Genomic DNA, 18,142 nt, shown 5'->3' with positions numbered 1-18,142 from the left:
AAAAAAATGCTCTCTCCTAATTTTTAAGTAAATTATACGCCCAATTCTTACCTACGCTTGCCCGGTATGGGGTAATTGTGCATCCTCGCACATTAAAAAAATGCAAATTGTCCAAAACAAAGTCCTTAGAATAATTGCAAATGTTCCGTGGTTTGTCAGAAATTCAAATCTGCTATTGATACTTTGAATAAACTATCCGTTGATTTTTTTCCAAATATATGGTGTTTAATGTCAATATTAGTAACTTTACCAGTCTCAACAGCGTCATCAGAAAGATCGTTTTCGATATTGAAAAGATTGAAGTCGTGCTTGAGAAATAGTACAAGCGAAAATCGACTAACAGGATTATCTCATGTCAATTCATCGAAGTATTTCAATAAACACTGAAGAAGTGATAAATAATTTTGCAAATCTACCTCGAAAATTAGACTTTGTCCTGTAATTAAATTTATGTATTCTATTTTTCAGTTATTAAAAATAAGTTAATTTATAACCTTAATTTAGTATATATTTTTTCATAACACCCCCCCCCCCCCCCGAAATTAATTCCTATATACGCCACTGATCCTGACTGAATATGAATAAATAAAGGAAAATATACATTGAAAAAAAATCGATCGTTTTACATAGAGATAATTTATTTAAATAGGAGAGATTTTATAAAATGAGTTGAGTTATTATTAGACATATATATGTTAAGATATTTTTTAGTTATAATTTATTATCATCCAAAATGTTTTGATATAAGATATTATTTTTAAAATAAGTTTAAACATTTAAAATAGTATTAAAATTATTTTTCTTTTTCCATTTGGTATGGGTAACTACTTTGAAGCTGAATTAATGTAAATGTTATTTTAGGTATGTAATAATTCTAAATCTGTATTTATAGACTCTAAAGTCTCAATTTTTTAACTTCCTGATTTACCTGTTCAAGAAATTTTAATTTGAAACCGCTCGTACTTAAAAATTAGAATAATAACACAGCTGAGTATTTATTTACTTATATATAAATATAAGTATATATTTATTTATATCTAAAAACTATTTTTTTTATTTTTTTTTGTATAATAATAATAATATGTCGTATTGTTTTTTTTATAATTTTATAAAAATATTTTTCTTGTTTTTTGCTCTCAAATGAAGTTTTATATCCTTTCTACCTTAAATTTTGCATTCTCCTTGTCGAAATAGAATTTACTAAATTAATTAAGTCATGGAAGCCTTAAAAATACATACCTTATTATTAAATTAAAATATTTTGATTTATAATTTTAATTGCATAATACACAATAATATTAAATATTTTATTTATACTTAAAATATAAAAACATTTTTAATATAAAAATAATAGTAAATCATTTTATATGTTTACTTGTTCCAATTAAACACCATCAAGCATTTTACAATATGAATAACTTACAAAAAGCTTCCTTATATATTTTCCAGTTAGCTCGTTTGAAAATCGTGTACTAGACTCCTTGCTTGTTTCGTTTTATGATAGTGTCGGATGAAAAGAATAAACTACGAACACATTTTTCATCACATTTTAAGCATAACTTACGTTCGCTCTTTTAACGATATTTGTTTCGCATCATACACCTAAGAAGAAGTAAATTATGCTTAGTTTTTCGACACGGGCTCTTTTTCTCTGAAAATGGTAATCGAATGTGCGCCGAATCCATATAAATAATCGTAGCATGTGCACCAAATCGATAAACTAGATGAAAGCAATTAATTGCCTCTATTGATTGATAGTTACGGAAAAATGTAGTTCTTTAGAACCACTAATCTCGCAAAATAGGTTTACCTTACTTTTAATTTTCCAAAAAAAGTAATTATGAACTATAACTTCTCTCTATCTCAAAAAAAAAAAAAAGTATCTCACACCAGGGACTGAAACCGTATCTAAAAGAACCGTTTTTGGAACCAGAACTCTTTGAATATTGGGAACCAGCACCTCACCGAAACACTAATTTAAATAACTTTAAAACCGGAACCCCACCGGAACCTTTATTTTTATTTATTTATAAAATCGGAATCTCACCGAAACCGATAATTTCTTGTAAAGGTGTTTTGCGGTTAATTTTGGTATTGTTATAATTGCATTATTTTTATTTATATCTATCATTAAAAGGTAATAAGAACTACACAAATACGTAGATCTATTAATATTATTATTGGGATTAATAATATTCAAAAATAATCAAGCAAGTATTAATAGAGTTTAGACGTGTCATTAAACTATAAAAGTATACAATAGTTCTATGTAATAACTGATAATAATGTAATACTGTAATTGCAATAAAATTAGTCATTATTTACTGCGTATGAATTTTCTAATTCTCATAATAACGAGAAATTCTAAAATTATGTCTATAAATAACTTTTTTGTAGGCATATTATGATTGTCACTATCGTTATCTAATTTACAGCACGCCTGAGCTATATTTTAAAAATGTCATTACTGAATAATGATATAACAAGTAGTAATTAACAAATCATGAAACGATATTTGAAACAGGGTAGTCGTGACAGTTTTGAGTACACTTTTACTTAATTAGTCCTAAGTCCACTTCAGTGATGGTAGGATATCTGGTTGAAAATTGGCATCAACCACCATAATTGACGTTAACTAACAATAGTAATATTTTTATAAAAATCAAAACAGAAGCAAATTTTTCTCACATTAGTATAATATCAGACTTGAAACTAATTTTTCATTTTTACGAATCGAAAATAAACCGAAACCTACATTTTTGTTATTTTAATAATCAAACCGAAATTTTAGTTTTTTTTTAAACCCAAAAAGAAATCGAAACCCAAATTTTAGTTATTTTAGAATCGGCATCAAAACCGGAATCGATATTTTTTTTTTCTAGAAACCGAACCGGAACTAGAACTGCACAATTCATCAAGGTTTCGGTCCCTGTCTCATACTTTCAAATCCAATCAAACCCTCTCAGAATATGAATTTCTACCGAATAGTTCTACAAGTAGTTTTATTCCCTCCATAACTTCATACTGCCTTGGATAAGACCACAATTCACCAAACTTATGAAAAGTTCTTTTTAATAAAGTACGTAATTGTAACCATACACGTGAATTATTTATAGAAAGTCAGTATATTATTTTCTCTGCCTTAAATAACAAAAAAAAAATATAACGTTTAGCATATTAAATGTACTTGAAAGATTAAAATTGAAAATCGTTTAAATTTTAAGGTAGATAAAATTGGGTTAAATTATAGAATAATTGTTTTAGTAAAAGAAATATTACATAAAATATAATATAAATAAGATATAAAAGAGAGTTTTTTTTTTTTTTTTTTAATCGACGTATTAACGTAAAATTATGAATATATGTATAAAGTTTCTTTGTTATGTACTACTATTCGAAAACCCAAGCTCAATAGTTGAACAATACAGTAATAAAACAAAAAAAGTTTAAACGAAGAACAAAAACCTATTTAGATTTACTAGATTGTTATTTTTTGGGATCAAGTAATTTGGTAAATCTATGTTGGTATAGTAGCTATCATAATAATATTCAACTATTTCAAATTAAAACGCAAAGAACGTTCAAAATGTATGTTTCAAACTTACTTATCTGTACAATATTATAAGTTATAATTTATAACTCTCCTTTATTGGCGAGTTTAGTTGTAGGAACAAGAAGAATCCTTTAGAACACATTTACGATATTAAAAAACATAAATTTCCAGAAAATAAAACATTGTTAAAATGATTTTTAGGTTTGTGGAAATGGCCAGAAAAATTCAACACCAAGATAAATTAATAATGTGTAAATTAGTTGACAAACAATTATTTCCGTTACTCAATGCTAATGTTATACTAATAGATGTTTACCAACTTTACAACCGTGACAATATTTATAAAATTTCGGTCGTATTACTGACTAAACCATTAAACCGTTTCACGAGTCAACAATATTTTTTTTCGAATCGGTTTAAAATTATAAGTTTTAAGTTTAAGTTTAAGTATATGCACCCAGTATATACTCGCATGACGTTTCAAAAAAAAATCTCGTGAGTATTCAGAGTAAAATATGTAATTTTCTTTATAGTCCCTACGGGTACTCCGATTATTATCTTACATTAACAATTTGCTCAAGAATCCAATTTTTAGTAATATATTCCTTTCCATCCATTCACACATAACTTTTCAGTATTTCTATTTTCATTATTTACGATTTACGTTGATGCATTGATCTTACAAATGTTCGTTATTTAAAAATAAGGCTGCGGGGTGCCATACGACTACTTACCTTTTACTACCGAAATGGCGTCACTGCTACTGATCAAAGCGACCATTTACACATGTTTCTGAAAGAAAAGAATTATATGTACCTATTTTGTTTTTAAATATGATGTATTTCAATTTGGGATTTGGAAATAGTTATGAATGCCCTCCTTCTGCTTCTCGCTCGAATTACGCTCGTATGCTCAAAAAATGATTGGTTATTTTCAATGTAAAATTACGTTAGTGAAACGGATATGATTTTAAGCCTATCATACGTCGGTTTTATAACCACATATTTTTTTTTCGCAAAAGCTTTACCAATCATTTTTCATGATATAAATTTCAAAAATTGTTTGGGTTGATACGTGTTTTTCATTTAAAACAACGTAATCCCTTCGGATAGAAGTATAATAAATTATATTTATTTCAATTATTCTAATTAACGAAACCTGAATGTTGTTGACTTAAAAAAGATTTTACTTGGACTAAATAATGCAAAAAATATCATTAGAAATGTTTTCTTTATTTGATGCATACATTTATTTTTAATTGTCAACATTATTTTAATCACAAATATTATATTTATTGCCAACTTAAATATGAGAAATTAAATTAAATTCTACCACATTTTTCATACCTTTAGTGAATTTAGGAAATTAAGTAAGATGTAATAAAATTGCAACAATGGTTTATGATTTTATTTATACTATACACTTAGCTGTTAAAAATAGCGAATTTTTGTAGTTTTTCTTATCTTATTAATTGATATTTGATACACAAAAGAATGTAAAATATGAAAAAAGAAAACTGTTGCATATTTTTTTCACAAGTTAACTGTTTCAATAATCGTAATGCAAGTTCACTGATGGAATAAGTTGAAAGCAATATGAGATTTGATTATATTCAATCGTACGTGAAGAAAAACGCTTCGGAGGTAGGTAAGAGTATAATATTGGGCTAGGGTAATGTTACCGATTTTTAAGGCTGAAACATGTTTTTTTAAATATGTTGTCTCGATCTGTCCCTTATACCAACTGTATCGGGTGTTACGTTAGACGTTATCATTCTAGAAGATTGACCATAACATTAAAACATAGTGGATAAATAACTTCTTTGATCACGCCCGACCCTAAGTACTTGCACGTGCACGAACGACGTTTCAGTAATATGAGGATCCTGATATGAATAGGAAGATTAAATATAACCTTGTTAAATTTATTTTACGAATATTGTAACAATTTTTTATTTATATATATAAAGGTTTTACGATATAAAATCAACTAATAATTTATGTACTACAATAAGTGTTAATATCGATAAATCTTTAATCAAAATTCTTCGGTCTATTAGTTTGTATTATATTTTTACGATATATTTCTATCCGTATTTATATATTTATTTAGATTTATAATCGAACTAATAATAATACTAACTATAAACTATAAACTAATAATCGAATTAATAATAGATTAAATAACTCCATTATACTATGGCTTATTTTTTTATTTTTTCAAAAAATTTTTAAAGTTAAAATAATAACAATTTTCTCGAATATTATTAAGTATTTTGCATTGGAATTTCTCGAGTTGAAATCTTTATTATTTGTGAAATAATAATTTTTTCAATTCGTGATTTCAAATTAATATAATATTTACAGTAAATTAAAATCCGTTTCCAGCTTACAAATATTATTTAGGATTATACCGCATTTCGCGTCGTGTGTAATGCGATTATACTAAAATGATATAAAAATATAGTTTGTTACTCGTATATTTTTTTATTACGACAAAATACACATTTTACGACAATTTGTTCGGGCAATTTGCGGTTATTGTAAAAACCGTCGTTGCCGACACTATTATATTGCAGACGGCCATACTATTATAAATCTGCTTAGTATGAGATGGAAATTGAGGCTGGTGGCCGAGGATTATTATGCTCCATTCATTTTAATTTATAATTTATTTATTGTTCTAGCGTAAAAAAAAAAAAGTCCCAAATCTCGGTGCACATCGTTCCGGAAATTCCCTCACGTGGATAGCTGTCGTACCGTTCTTACATTATTGTACTACGTTTGTCGTGTTAACAGTCATTACGTACAAATACTAAAAATTCATTCGTTTAATCCAGTAGATATTTCCATTTAAAAACTAAAAATTAATACCGTAATGATACATAGAAATTTGTTTGTGATACCGGATGTTGGTAAAAACCTCGCGGGTATATTTGTGACATGAGACCTCAAGGCAATGACATATTTTAAAATCGTTATTTGTAACATTTGGTCGATCAACAATCATGATTCTTTGAAACCCAGAAAGTCGTCTGGACGATCACGTGTCCTTGGCTAAACATTCATTTAATATTTTGTTAAAACTATATAGTTCATCAATTTACAGTGGCCTGATACTCTGCACTCTTTTGCGGAACGTTTTTGTCAATCGGTAATGTTTTCAAAATTGATTTATTTTCAACAGTTAAGTGTAACAAATAAATTTGGTATTGGGAGCAGAATATCGGTAGAAATGGGGGGAAATTATCGCCAATGGAAAATTTTTTCTAAAAAATAATTCGTTCCTAATATTTGTAGGAATATACGAATATATGCATAATATATGCATACGAATGGAGCAGCATGTAATATATATATATATATGCTCTATTTTCGATGCTAATGTCAGACCAGATTTCAATTGCGTGAATAATAAAATAATAAAAAAAAAAATTTCTAATAAATTGACCGTTTGATCATTTAAACTTAAACTCAAAATCAGGTAGAGAGTGAAACCTAAAATTTATGTTCATCAACATTGTATTAAATCAATAAGATTTTTTTTTTTTTTTGTGTTCATAAATGTTTTGAAACCGTTGGAAGTATTTATTCTTTTAAGTGTTTTTGAATTTTCATCATATTAATCTAATTAATTTCCTTGAAATTACGCGAGTATTGGAATAATAACTATTTTACATAGTCCAAAATAAGTACGTTCGAATAATTTATAATTTACAAAACATCCGTCACTTAGATAAAACGACTGTACAGGGGGATTCACTTCGAACTGTGCAACGAGCCCACCTTTGTCTGTTACTATGACAGAGTGAGGCAACTGAAAAACTATCCGATCCCCGTCATAAAGTTATGCAATAGTATCGCGTTCGTTTGTGTGTTGTGTGTTTTGAGTACATTTGCAACACACCGACATCCGATGTAATATTGGTTTTGTTAAAAAAAATGTTAAACGGTATTCACACGTTGAAGATACATAATGAATTATTCCTTTTACGCTGAAGTGGTGCAGTTACAACACGTATGAGATCGCATTCCTGAAAATTCATTTAAATCATGTATAAAAACATAGTATAGGTACAAGGTATAAAAACATGTGATTTTCTTCAAATGTTTTTGTTATACAATTATGTTAGATGATTTTAAATTTATTTTAATACAATTTTACTATGGTAATTTTCTTGCTTTTGTAGAGGTAAATTTATCAAATGAAATTGTTTTAACTACATCTTTTTCATATATTTCGTGAAAAATATTACATGAGTATTGCTGAAATTTGCGCCCCTGGCCCATACCTTCTTGCCCTGCATTGAATACGGCCCTGGTTATAGTGTAGGCCTAGATATTATGAATTTTTTGCGTTTTATATAGTTAATATATATATGCGTATAAGAGTTATAGCGGTCATCTTACCTATGCGTTTGTTACGTATTAGCATTTGATTGTTTAAGAATACTTTATAAATGTATTATGCAGGCACTATGAAATAAAAAAAATAAATAATCAAATAATATATCTAATGTACTTACATACAGTGCTCGTCACGGGAAATTAAATTAATATTTTATTTGATTACCACTCGTAAATTATATACGAACGAAACTAAAATTTCTGGATGAATATTATACCTAGAAACGAATCTCGTTTATTACTGTTATTTTGTAACAAACTTATACTTTTGTAATTCAATTTCTCTATTGATAATAATATGTAATGTCGAAACAGTGAAAAGCAATTTAACTTTATGTTACACGTCACACGTCCTATATGTTGTTTTAATGTAACGATGTTCGTAATGTATTCGATTCGGTTCGAACATAATATGAGTGGATGTGATAAAAACCTGCGAATAGTATATAAAAGTACTCTTATTAGTAAATACTATTTTATATTTTCTGTATTAAACGCAAAAAAAAAAAAAAAAACAGTTTCACAAAATGTTTATTGAATTTTTATCGTATTCCGTACAATTAGTTAGCGGTGGCGTTTGAATGAAGGTGTCTATTAAAAATTTAATTCAAGAAAAAAAAATATTAAACATTTAACGATTGAAATCGCCATTAAAATATATAAAAATAAGACTGGCTTAATATTCATATAACTTGTTAGGAATTATGTATCAACATTTTTAGACACAACCACGCATGTCACATTTCGCAACTCCCTAACCCGTGGAAAAAAATCAGAAACGATTTCATAACTTTCCCAATGACAATATTCAGTACCAAATTAGCATTACGCATTCGAACAGTAATGATCGAAATCGGCAATTTATTCCCTTACTAGTAAAACGATTTTACCGAATGCCTGATTCCAGTGGCGTAGCCAGGATTTTTAAATGGAGGGGGGGCTAACCACTTTTTTTTGATAAGTAAGGTAAGAGAGGATATGAGAATTCACCCTTAACCCCCCCCCCACCATCTATCACTAAGTTTCTAAACGTAATTCAAGCATTTTAGTATAGTTTTAAAAATATTTATTAATATATAATTTATAATAATAATAATAATTTTGGTTTCAGTGTTCAGTCACTTGCTCCACTCTGACAGCTGCATTCTCTTAGGCGAATTTCTGGCAAATTCAGTTATTATTTCACTTTCATCGAATTGCTCTTTTTTATTTATATTAGCCATAGCTAACCCATTCAGTCTGTTTTCCGACATGGTGCTTCTTAAAAAAATTTTTAAGCGATTAAGTGCTGAAAACGTTCTTTCCGGAGTGAAAGAGGTAACTGGTAACGTGGCGAATAATTGTAAAAGTATTTTAATGTTAGGTCGAAGATTGGTGCGATGAGAGAGTGAATCAAGAGCAGAATTCGGTTTTGGAATAGTATTTTGACTCCATTGTTGCCTCCGTATGAACAGGTCAGCTCTGATTGTAGATGAGGTATCATCATGGAGATTTTGGACATATATTTTAGCAGCTTTTATAATATTTTTATCGTCATACATATTTAAATTGGCCGGAATAAGTCCTTCAAGTGGCATAACATCAATAAGCCTTTGATTAAAACGAGCATTGATTCTATTAAATAGTCAAGATACATTATACATATAAATACGGCCCATGGGAGAGGCTATAGCCCCCTTAGCCCCCCCTTGGCTACGCCACTGCCTGATTACAATAATCTCTTCTAAGAGAAACGCATATCTATATAGCTATTTTACTGGTGCTTGTGTTTATTGCCGGATCCAAGGACATGTACAAATTTCACAAGCAATTAAATGTGAAAAAAAAGTCATTCAATATAGTAAACTCTTCGGTCACCAATATTTTATTTTCTAATGTTATTGTAAAAATTAAATTTACTAATAGGGAGAAAAAATATTCACTTTATACTGATCATCTTGTAGAGATTATTTTGAAAATAATAGATTCTATATTCTGTTGTATTCCTTTCAATTTATGTAGAACCAATAGGAGATTTCATAATGAATACATTGTTGGTACCTTAGAATAATAAGCAATTAGGTAGTTTTTTTTTCAAAAATAAATATTAGTTTATACAATAAACAGTTGCGATATAAAAAAAAATTGAAAGTGTGTTTATTTTTCTACTGATTATTATTATTATATTATTATATTATTTGTTTTGTCTATAGACGCATATAAAAAAATTTTAGTAATTTTTTTTTCGAGTTGTAATAATATGATTCGGGATAAAATTAATGACAATTCACCATCCCAACCATAAAATGTACAAAGGTACTTAAATATTATGTAATATAATTTTAAAGCTAATAAAACCTTGTGGGGTATTTCAATTTCAATATTTATCCCAACTCATCCTAGGTAATTTATTTTTATTGCTTCCGCTCTTAGTGGTACTTTAATGGTCTTGCGTTTGAATACAAACAATGTACTATAATTATACATAAATATATAAACTTATATCAAACTTATACCGCGGTTTATTCGTGTAAATCTATGAAAGATAGGATTTTTAAAAATATAAATTAATATAATGTTTTGAGAATACGAAGAAAAAATATAATATATTTAATATAATAATATATAATATTATATTATATAATATAATAATTCTGAATCATTGGTTATTCATTACATTTTATTGTAATAATATAATATAATTTTATTACTTCTGGATGATTTGCATTTTATTGTTTAAATGGTATGATAAAATAAGCATAACTAAAAGCTTAATGATCACATTTAATCAGTGGTGGATCCAGGATTTTTTTTTTTTTTTGGGGGTGGGGTTGAAAAATATTTTCCCTTGATAATGATAATTTTTGATTTTTATACATATTTTTCCTGATTTGGGGGGATTAACCCCCCCCCCCCGTGGATTCGCCACTGCATTTCACGTTGCTACATCATTTTTGATAAACATTTCCTTATCGCAAAATTATATAGAGACAGTATAAATTCAAATAAAATGTTTAAAGATAGATAACGATAATCTAACATTTTTATTATTTATTGCGATTGTTATTAGAGGAATGATTAAAACGATTTTTATTATTTACTGTTTGACAACTTTTCAGTAGTTACTAAATGCGATAGTTTTAAGAGTATCATTGATCTTAGCTACCCATTTACGTTATTTAAAAAGCATCTTTAATAGCATCTTTGTATCGAACCAAAAGTTTTTTTATTAGATTATTTACATTCAGTGATGGAAGATACTTCCTAACACGTCGAAAGTAAAAAGTAATAATTACAGAAGTTTCTTTTTTTACTTTCAATATCCTTTGAAAATTGTATATAAGAATAGAAATAGTATATATTCGATGATACTGTGTTTTATTTGATATATCTAATAAAATGTAATCATAGTTGAGCTTTGAAATTGATGACAAAACCGTTTTAATAAAATCCTCATAGATTAACGAATATAAAATATGTTATCATTTATACATATATATATATATATATATATATATATATATATATATATATATATATATACTAGTAGGGCTACATCAATTAAATAAAAAATTCAATATTTTTTAAAATTTTAAATCGTTTAATGATTGAAATCATTATAATAGACAAAAATAATACACCGTTATATTGAGTCTTATAAAAAAAAATATGAACATTTTTTTTTCAAAAATGTTCAGTGAACATAATTTCTACGTCTATAATTTTTATTTATAATTCTTAACATATAACTGAAATTATAATTGCTTTTAATTGCAATTTTCTTACAAAGCGCTGTCACGAATGCATTGCAATCAATATTTTAAGAAATTGTAGTATATCAAGTTGTATTTTGAATTTTATTACTTAACATATTTATTATTTGATAAACCGTCTACACACATTAGGCCGTCTACAATGAATATCATGCAATAGTAAACACACGATGATGCGACGGTTTTGTCTTAATGTTTACTATAGTATACATAAACAATTATATTGAAATTGTAATTAGCTCGGTCAGACAACAAACGATAAGTAAAAAGGAATACATTTGAATATTTTGTTATTCGAATCATACATTATTTAAGTACACGTAGATGTTCAGTGATTATTATGATTTGTAATGAATTTGTATTTCAATTTGAAAACCTATAGAGGGAGAACAATTATCGTTATAAAAACAATGAAGCAGATTATCGAATCAACGAGGAAAACAATGTTTGATATTCTAACTTGAAAACAACGCAATAATTTTACTACACAATGGAGTACATGAACGTAACACAATACACATCCGAAAAATGACATGTATATATATTTTGTATTTAAACGTTATTTAATGTAGCCATGCTAAATGCTGATACCAGCTCAACCTGTAACGGTTTAATTTATTCGAACAACGAACGAACGGAATACTTGACATTCAACGGTTGCCAAAAATGGCCATTATGTACCATTATTTTATACTTACAAAGAATAATAAATCATTGAGTGTCATTTATAATTTATCAAAACCACAATAGGTATATCATTAATATTATTTACACAAAATTGTATTCATAAAACCTAACTGTACAGAATTTGTCTGACTCACTATATAGTATTCAAAGTTATGAACCACTTATACGGCAATACTAGATTTTTTTTTACTAACCAAGATTGCCTGATTCTGAATATTTTAAACTGAGCAAGACTCAATATTAATTATCGATCCCATTGGATAGCAGATTTTTCATTTTTAATAATTGTTTTTAAGATTGTTCTTAAGAATTGAACCAGACTATAATCGTGTACTATAAACTAATCAACAGTAAATGGATGCAAGTCCAATTACAGAAATATTATAAACATGCGTGTACAACATGATACAATATAACGTATATAATAATATTTCAGCCATGTCGATTTTTCCAAGGTTTGGAATTGTTTTTCTAGGCCAATTGCTTGCGTGGTAATAGCACGGCTGAACGTTAAAGCATATTCATGCTCCGGGCTCCACTGTGCAATCCAGTAAGCATGAAAGCCTTTCATTGAAAGGAGAGACTGATACGGAATTGTTGGTTATAAAAATATCATCCCAAAAGGGTTATTGAACCACTGTTTTCAAATCCCTAGTGGATTTTGCGTTGCTATTGTTGTGGATGCTGTAGATACCATTGTTAACGTAAGAATATTATCAATTTTACAACAACAAACAGTTTCGTATGCGATTTCTTTTTGCCGTTGAATTTATATTATATGTTTTAAACGTTTGGTATACTCACGTAAGCCTGAGCAGGAGATAATATAAAAATATAGAATGCAAAATCGAATTCTAAAATACAAGTATAATTATATATATATATATTTCATAAATTATCATCATTGATCTATTATAGTATTTCCTCTAAGCGTAAACGTGCTAGCAAATTGGATAATTGTAAAAATATATATATTATATAATGCAGTAATATTGAATCATTACAAATATAAACCAATATCTTTTATGAAAGTTAGACGGTGAAATTACTGTTTTTATTTCAGTCTAATATAAGAGTGTCAAAAGATGAAGTTAATGTTTTCGTGATGACATCACTATTAGTTCTATGAAGATGATGAACAAAAGATATTTTGAAATAAAAAGTAAAGCGAAAAAAACAATTTTAGGTTTATACTTATTGACAGACAAGCCCTACAGTTGTTTAATTCGTTTATACGTTATATTTCGTAATGTATTTCTTAAGTATAATCGAATAAAAGCAAAAGTAAATAAAAATTCAGTAATAACAAAAAATAACTATAAACTAATTCAATATGAAATATTTCATACACATTAGGAATTATTACAAATGTTGTTTCAACTTTATAATTTAGTATTGTAGGGTGTCAACTACCTGCCGCATATATACGCTTTAACTAGTACGCCATATCCTGTTATTTTGTCTACACATTTTAACCCAATAAAACATTTTATGTTGTCAAGACAACCAACATAATAACAAGAGAATTTTTTTAACGTTAATCTTCTTGAATTATTATTAATAATTAAACAAATAAATTCTGATGTAATATTAAATTATTCACCTCATTCATACGCCATATGATAATTAATTTTAATATCAGAGTACAAAACAAATCACTTGAAAAACATTTCGAAACATACATAATATAATTATTTGTGTGTGTGTGTTTGTTGGATGGGGGGGGGCTGAACATTTTTTCAATAAGTATGTGATTTTATAATATTATAAAATATATTTATTATATACGAATCAATAATTATATCATTCTATAATAATAATTATTATTATTATTATTATTATTATAAATACTAGCTATTTTTAATTATGGGATATAAATTAATATTTTCTTTTTCTGTGACTTTGTAGCAAATCCTTATACTTTTGAACCTTTTCTTTATTCTGGAAGGGTGGGTTGAGGCCAAGAAACTCCCCACCCACCAAAAATACGCCATTGTCGCAATGGGGGTAAGTATTTATATTTTCTACGAAACAAATGAAAATAATTGCGAAATTTCATAGAAATATTATTTTATTGCAACATAATACATTTACTAAAATTATGCTTAAAAATATCATGCAATATGACAAGCAGTGCCAGATAATCCATTAGGCAGAGTAGGCACCCGCCTTAGGGCCTCACTCGTATAAGGGGCCCTGTGAAAACAGAAAATTATATATATATATTTTTTTAATAATACCTGTATTTTATTTACAAATTTATGAAACAAAATTTATTATGAAATAAAATATATATTAAGTTGTAGGTGTTATATGCAGTGATAATAATAAAATAATTTTTAAAAACATAGAAATAATATAATAATTAATTCATTTTTCTTACAAATAAAAAATTTAATAAGCATGATTTTATCTATATATATAAAAATAGAGCCAAAAATGTATTACATTTCGTTGATTGAGAACGGTTGGACCGATTTGGCTCAAATGATTTTAATTGTTCGTAATTGCCAGAAGAAGGTTTTTACGAGAAAAATTTTTGGAAAAGTGCTATTGTTTAATAAATCATAGTTTAATTTAATAATTTTTGACCCGGTCGATAACTGCGCAATTGAAAATGAATTATTAAATAAAACTATTAAAAAACTATTAAAAATTATTTAAAAACTATTAATTTTATTTTTGGTAGTAAATGACGGGTATTGCATAAATATTAAACAAAAAGATCCCGCAACTGGTGCCAAAACAAATAAGAATGTTAGTTCGAAAAATTATTATGCATATGGGTTGATGATTAGACGCGATCAAGACAAAGTTATTCTACGATGTCATGAGCTTTGTCAACAATTCATGGTCGAAATGTATGTAAAGATAGAGAGCAAACGACTTCAATACTTGCAATTCAATCAAAAAAAGCTGCGTGCAGAAGATTCTCAAAACAATTGTTAGATATTGGGGATGGGAAAGTTACTACAGATGAAACGGGATGTATAAAATTACCGACCGATTTCTACACAATCATTTATTCGCAAGATGCTCTCATTGACCAGATATTTCCCAATGTACACAGACTGTTCGAACACGGAACGAGTTATGATATCTTTATGGATACTTTCCCCTCCCACGGTCCCGCTCATGTGTCTCGGCCGTAAGCTTAGCTGTTGGCCGCCAAGCCTTTTTGTCTTTTTCGAGCGGTGTAACTGAGCGTAACGTTCGCGCTCCGGTTCTCCGCGTCCGGGCACTTGTGGAGATTATTGGTTTTTCCTTGATCCACAGAGGATATACGTGGAATTGTCCGGCGAGATCTACATATTAGTGAAACCCAGGGAACATTTTAAGAGTCGTGCAGTCGCCACCAGGTTATACAATTTTTATTATTTAGCCCCACGTGGTCAGTGGGCCGATCAAAGTAGGTCTTATTATTGTATATGATGTATTAATGTTAATTAGATTCTACGATTAAGTTTTTATTTAGGCGCCCGCTAATTTATTATTTATTATTATTTATTATAAAAATATACCTGTTTCCGACCTAAAGATCGTGCTGTCGTGGTTAACCCTCTTGCACTCCCGTCCTCAACACAAAACGCAAGTCGTTGCCGACAACCGCCATATTTGTAAGATCGGTAGTGGCGCAACCACAGACAATACACAAATCATGAGTGGCTGGCAGAAAGAGCAATTTTAGTAGCAAAAAATGTGGACATCAACGAATTGAATCTCAATATACAACATTTGTAACCAGGAGACTTGGTGTCATACAAATCGATACAGTTTACAATGCTACTGAAGCTATAAATTATCCAACAGTGTTTTTAAACTTATTGCATTTACCAGGCATGCCACCGCATAATTTACAACTGAAGGTTGGATCTCCGTTTATTTTACTTCGTAATTTGAAACAACCATGGTTGTGCAACAGCACGCGAAAAGTCGTTAAATAATTAATGAAAAATGTTATCGAAGCCATCATTTTAAATGGCAAATTCTGTGGTGAAAATATATTATTACCGCGAATCCCTATTATACCCACAGATGTGTCAATACAATTTAAACGCCTTCAATTTCCAACTAGATAGGCATTTGCAATGACTATCAATAAATCTCAAAGCCAAACGATTTGTGTCTTTGGCTTAAATTTGAGCATATCATATATTTCATACTAACAATTATACGTGGCGTGCTCTCGAATCATCCAGTTTGTGTTGGCGAAAAATGGGATAACAAAAAACATTGTACACTTTGTTGCATTAAGGGATAGATATTGTTTTTCACTAATATTGTCATAATTTACGATAAATATAATTTTAATGGATCAATTTTAATAAATTATTAAAAAAATAAATGTTTGATGTTTTTTCATTTTTATATTTCGTCACCGTTCATAGCACTCCATACCTCTTCCTTACATCCTTATCCTTACTCACATTCTTACATGCCTATATTAAATAAGTTATTTTTTTCTAGCAAAATATTCTCTAGAAATAATTTATATGACAAAACAACGTTTGTCGGGTCAGCTAGTTTATTTATAATAGTTGGTTATTATTAAAACTGTTTATTTTAATTATTGGATAGTAATATTAAAGGTGTATGTAAAAAATAATTTTATAGGGCCCTAAATTGTAATTGCCAAGGGGCCTACAAATATTTAATCCGGCACTGATGACAAGTGTAATAATAAAAATACAATAGGTAATTAATCGAAAAAAATAGTTAATTTTGAGATGAAAAGAGCTACTAATTTGATAGGCACTATTTTAAATAGTTTGATAAATAAATTTCATTACTAATGTTGAGTGCCTATCGCTAAAAAATGTCTCAAAATATTATTTTATATCACTACTTTTAAATTAAAAGAAAAACGTTCTATCGACGTTCAGACAACTAATGTATCGACATTTCTACAATGAAGGGATTAGATACCAACAACTATTAAATCATCCATTCCCTATTTTTGATATCACTTTTAGGGGTTATAATACCAGTAGCGGCTCGTCAAGGGAGGCCAGTGAAGCTCAGCCTCGCCAAATTGTTATAAAAACATGAAAGTATACTATGTGTAGTTATTTTCTATCGCATTTAAGAATATTATACTTTGTAATAATTAAATAGAAAATAGAAAATGTATTTGTTATTATATATATATTTATCAAAAACCATGACAGAAAATGTTCGTACCTTCGTTGCAAAAAATGCTCTAAAAAATCCAAAAATGCTTTAAAAATTATAAAAAATGCATTATAAAAATGCGTTAAAAATGTATTTATTATAGCTTAAACGAAATTATAAAAATCATGTTACCAAACATATTTAATTATATATATTTAATGTAATAATAATAAAATAGCTAAGTACTGTTTAATATTTGTATTTTATTTAATTTTATTTAAATTTGATTGTCATTGGACTCTTGCAAATAGAAATATTTCTCTTGACTGTTTTAATTTTATTCTATTTATGACAAAATACGTACTTGGGCCGATATGTTCGTATTTATAAATATATCAATTTAATAGATTACATACTAAACATGCAAGTTTTGAGCGAACAAATGCTTAAACGCGAAATCAAATTTTTAAGAAAATAGGTAAGAAATTTAACATATTAATGAGGAAATACAAAAATTGAAGAGGAGGAAATTTTTTTAAAACTATCGTTATTAGATTTAGTAATGAGTCAATTCTATAATTGACTTCAAAAACGTCGAGAAATTTGGAAATCGAGTTTTCGGGCGTAGCTAA

General features: G+C 28.0%; 1 long non-coding RNA gene across 1 annotated transcript in view; it reads right to left on the bottom strand.

Annotated features, from left to right (window-relative positions):
• LOC112687535 overlaps positions 1–16,393 on the bottom strand; it is a 20,338-nt gene extending 3,945 nt beyond the window's left edge. Inside the window, exons 1-2 of the long non-coding RNA XR_003148991.1 lie at positions 15,920–16,393; positions 4,288–4,345 (exon numbers count right to left, since the gene is read on the bottom strand). This is a non-coding gene — a long non-coding RNA (uncharacterized LOC112687535). The remainder of the gene's footprint in view (positions 1–4,287; positions 4,346–15,919) is intronic.
• Positions 16,394–18,142: the final 1,749 nt, after the last annotated feature.

Source organism: Sipha flava, unplaced genomic scaffold (genome assembly GCF_003268045.1).
Source record: "Sipha flava isolate LNK unplaced genomic scaffold, YSA_version1 109_pilon_pilon, whole genome shotgun sequence".
Lineage (NCBI taxonomy): Eukaryota > Metazoa > Arthropoda > Insecta > Hemiptera > Aphididae > Sipha > Sipha flava.
The sequence above is the reverse complement of the archived record's forward strand: the minus strand, read 5'-3'. Positions and strand labels throughout refer to the sequence as shown.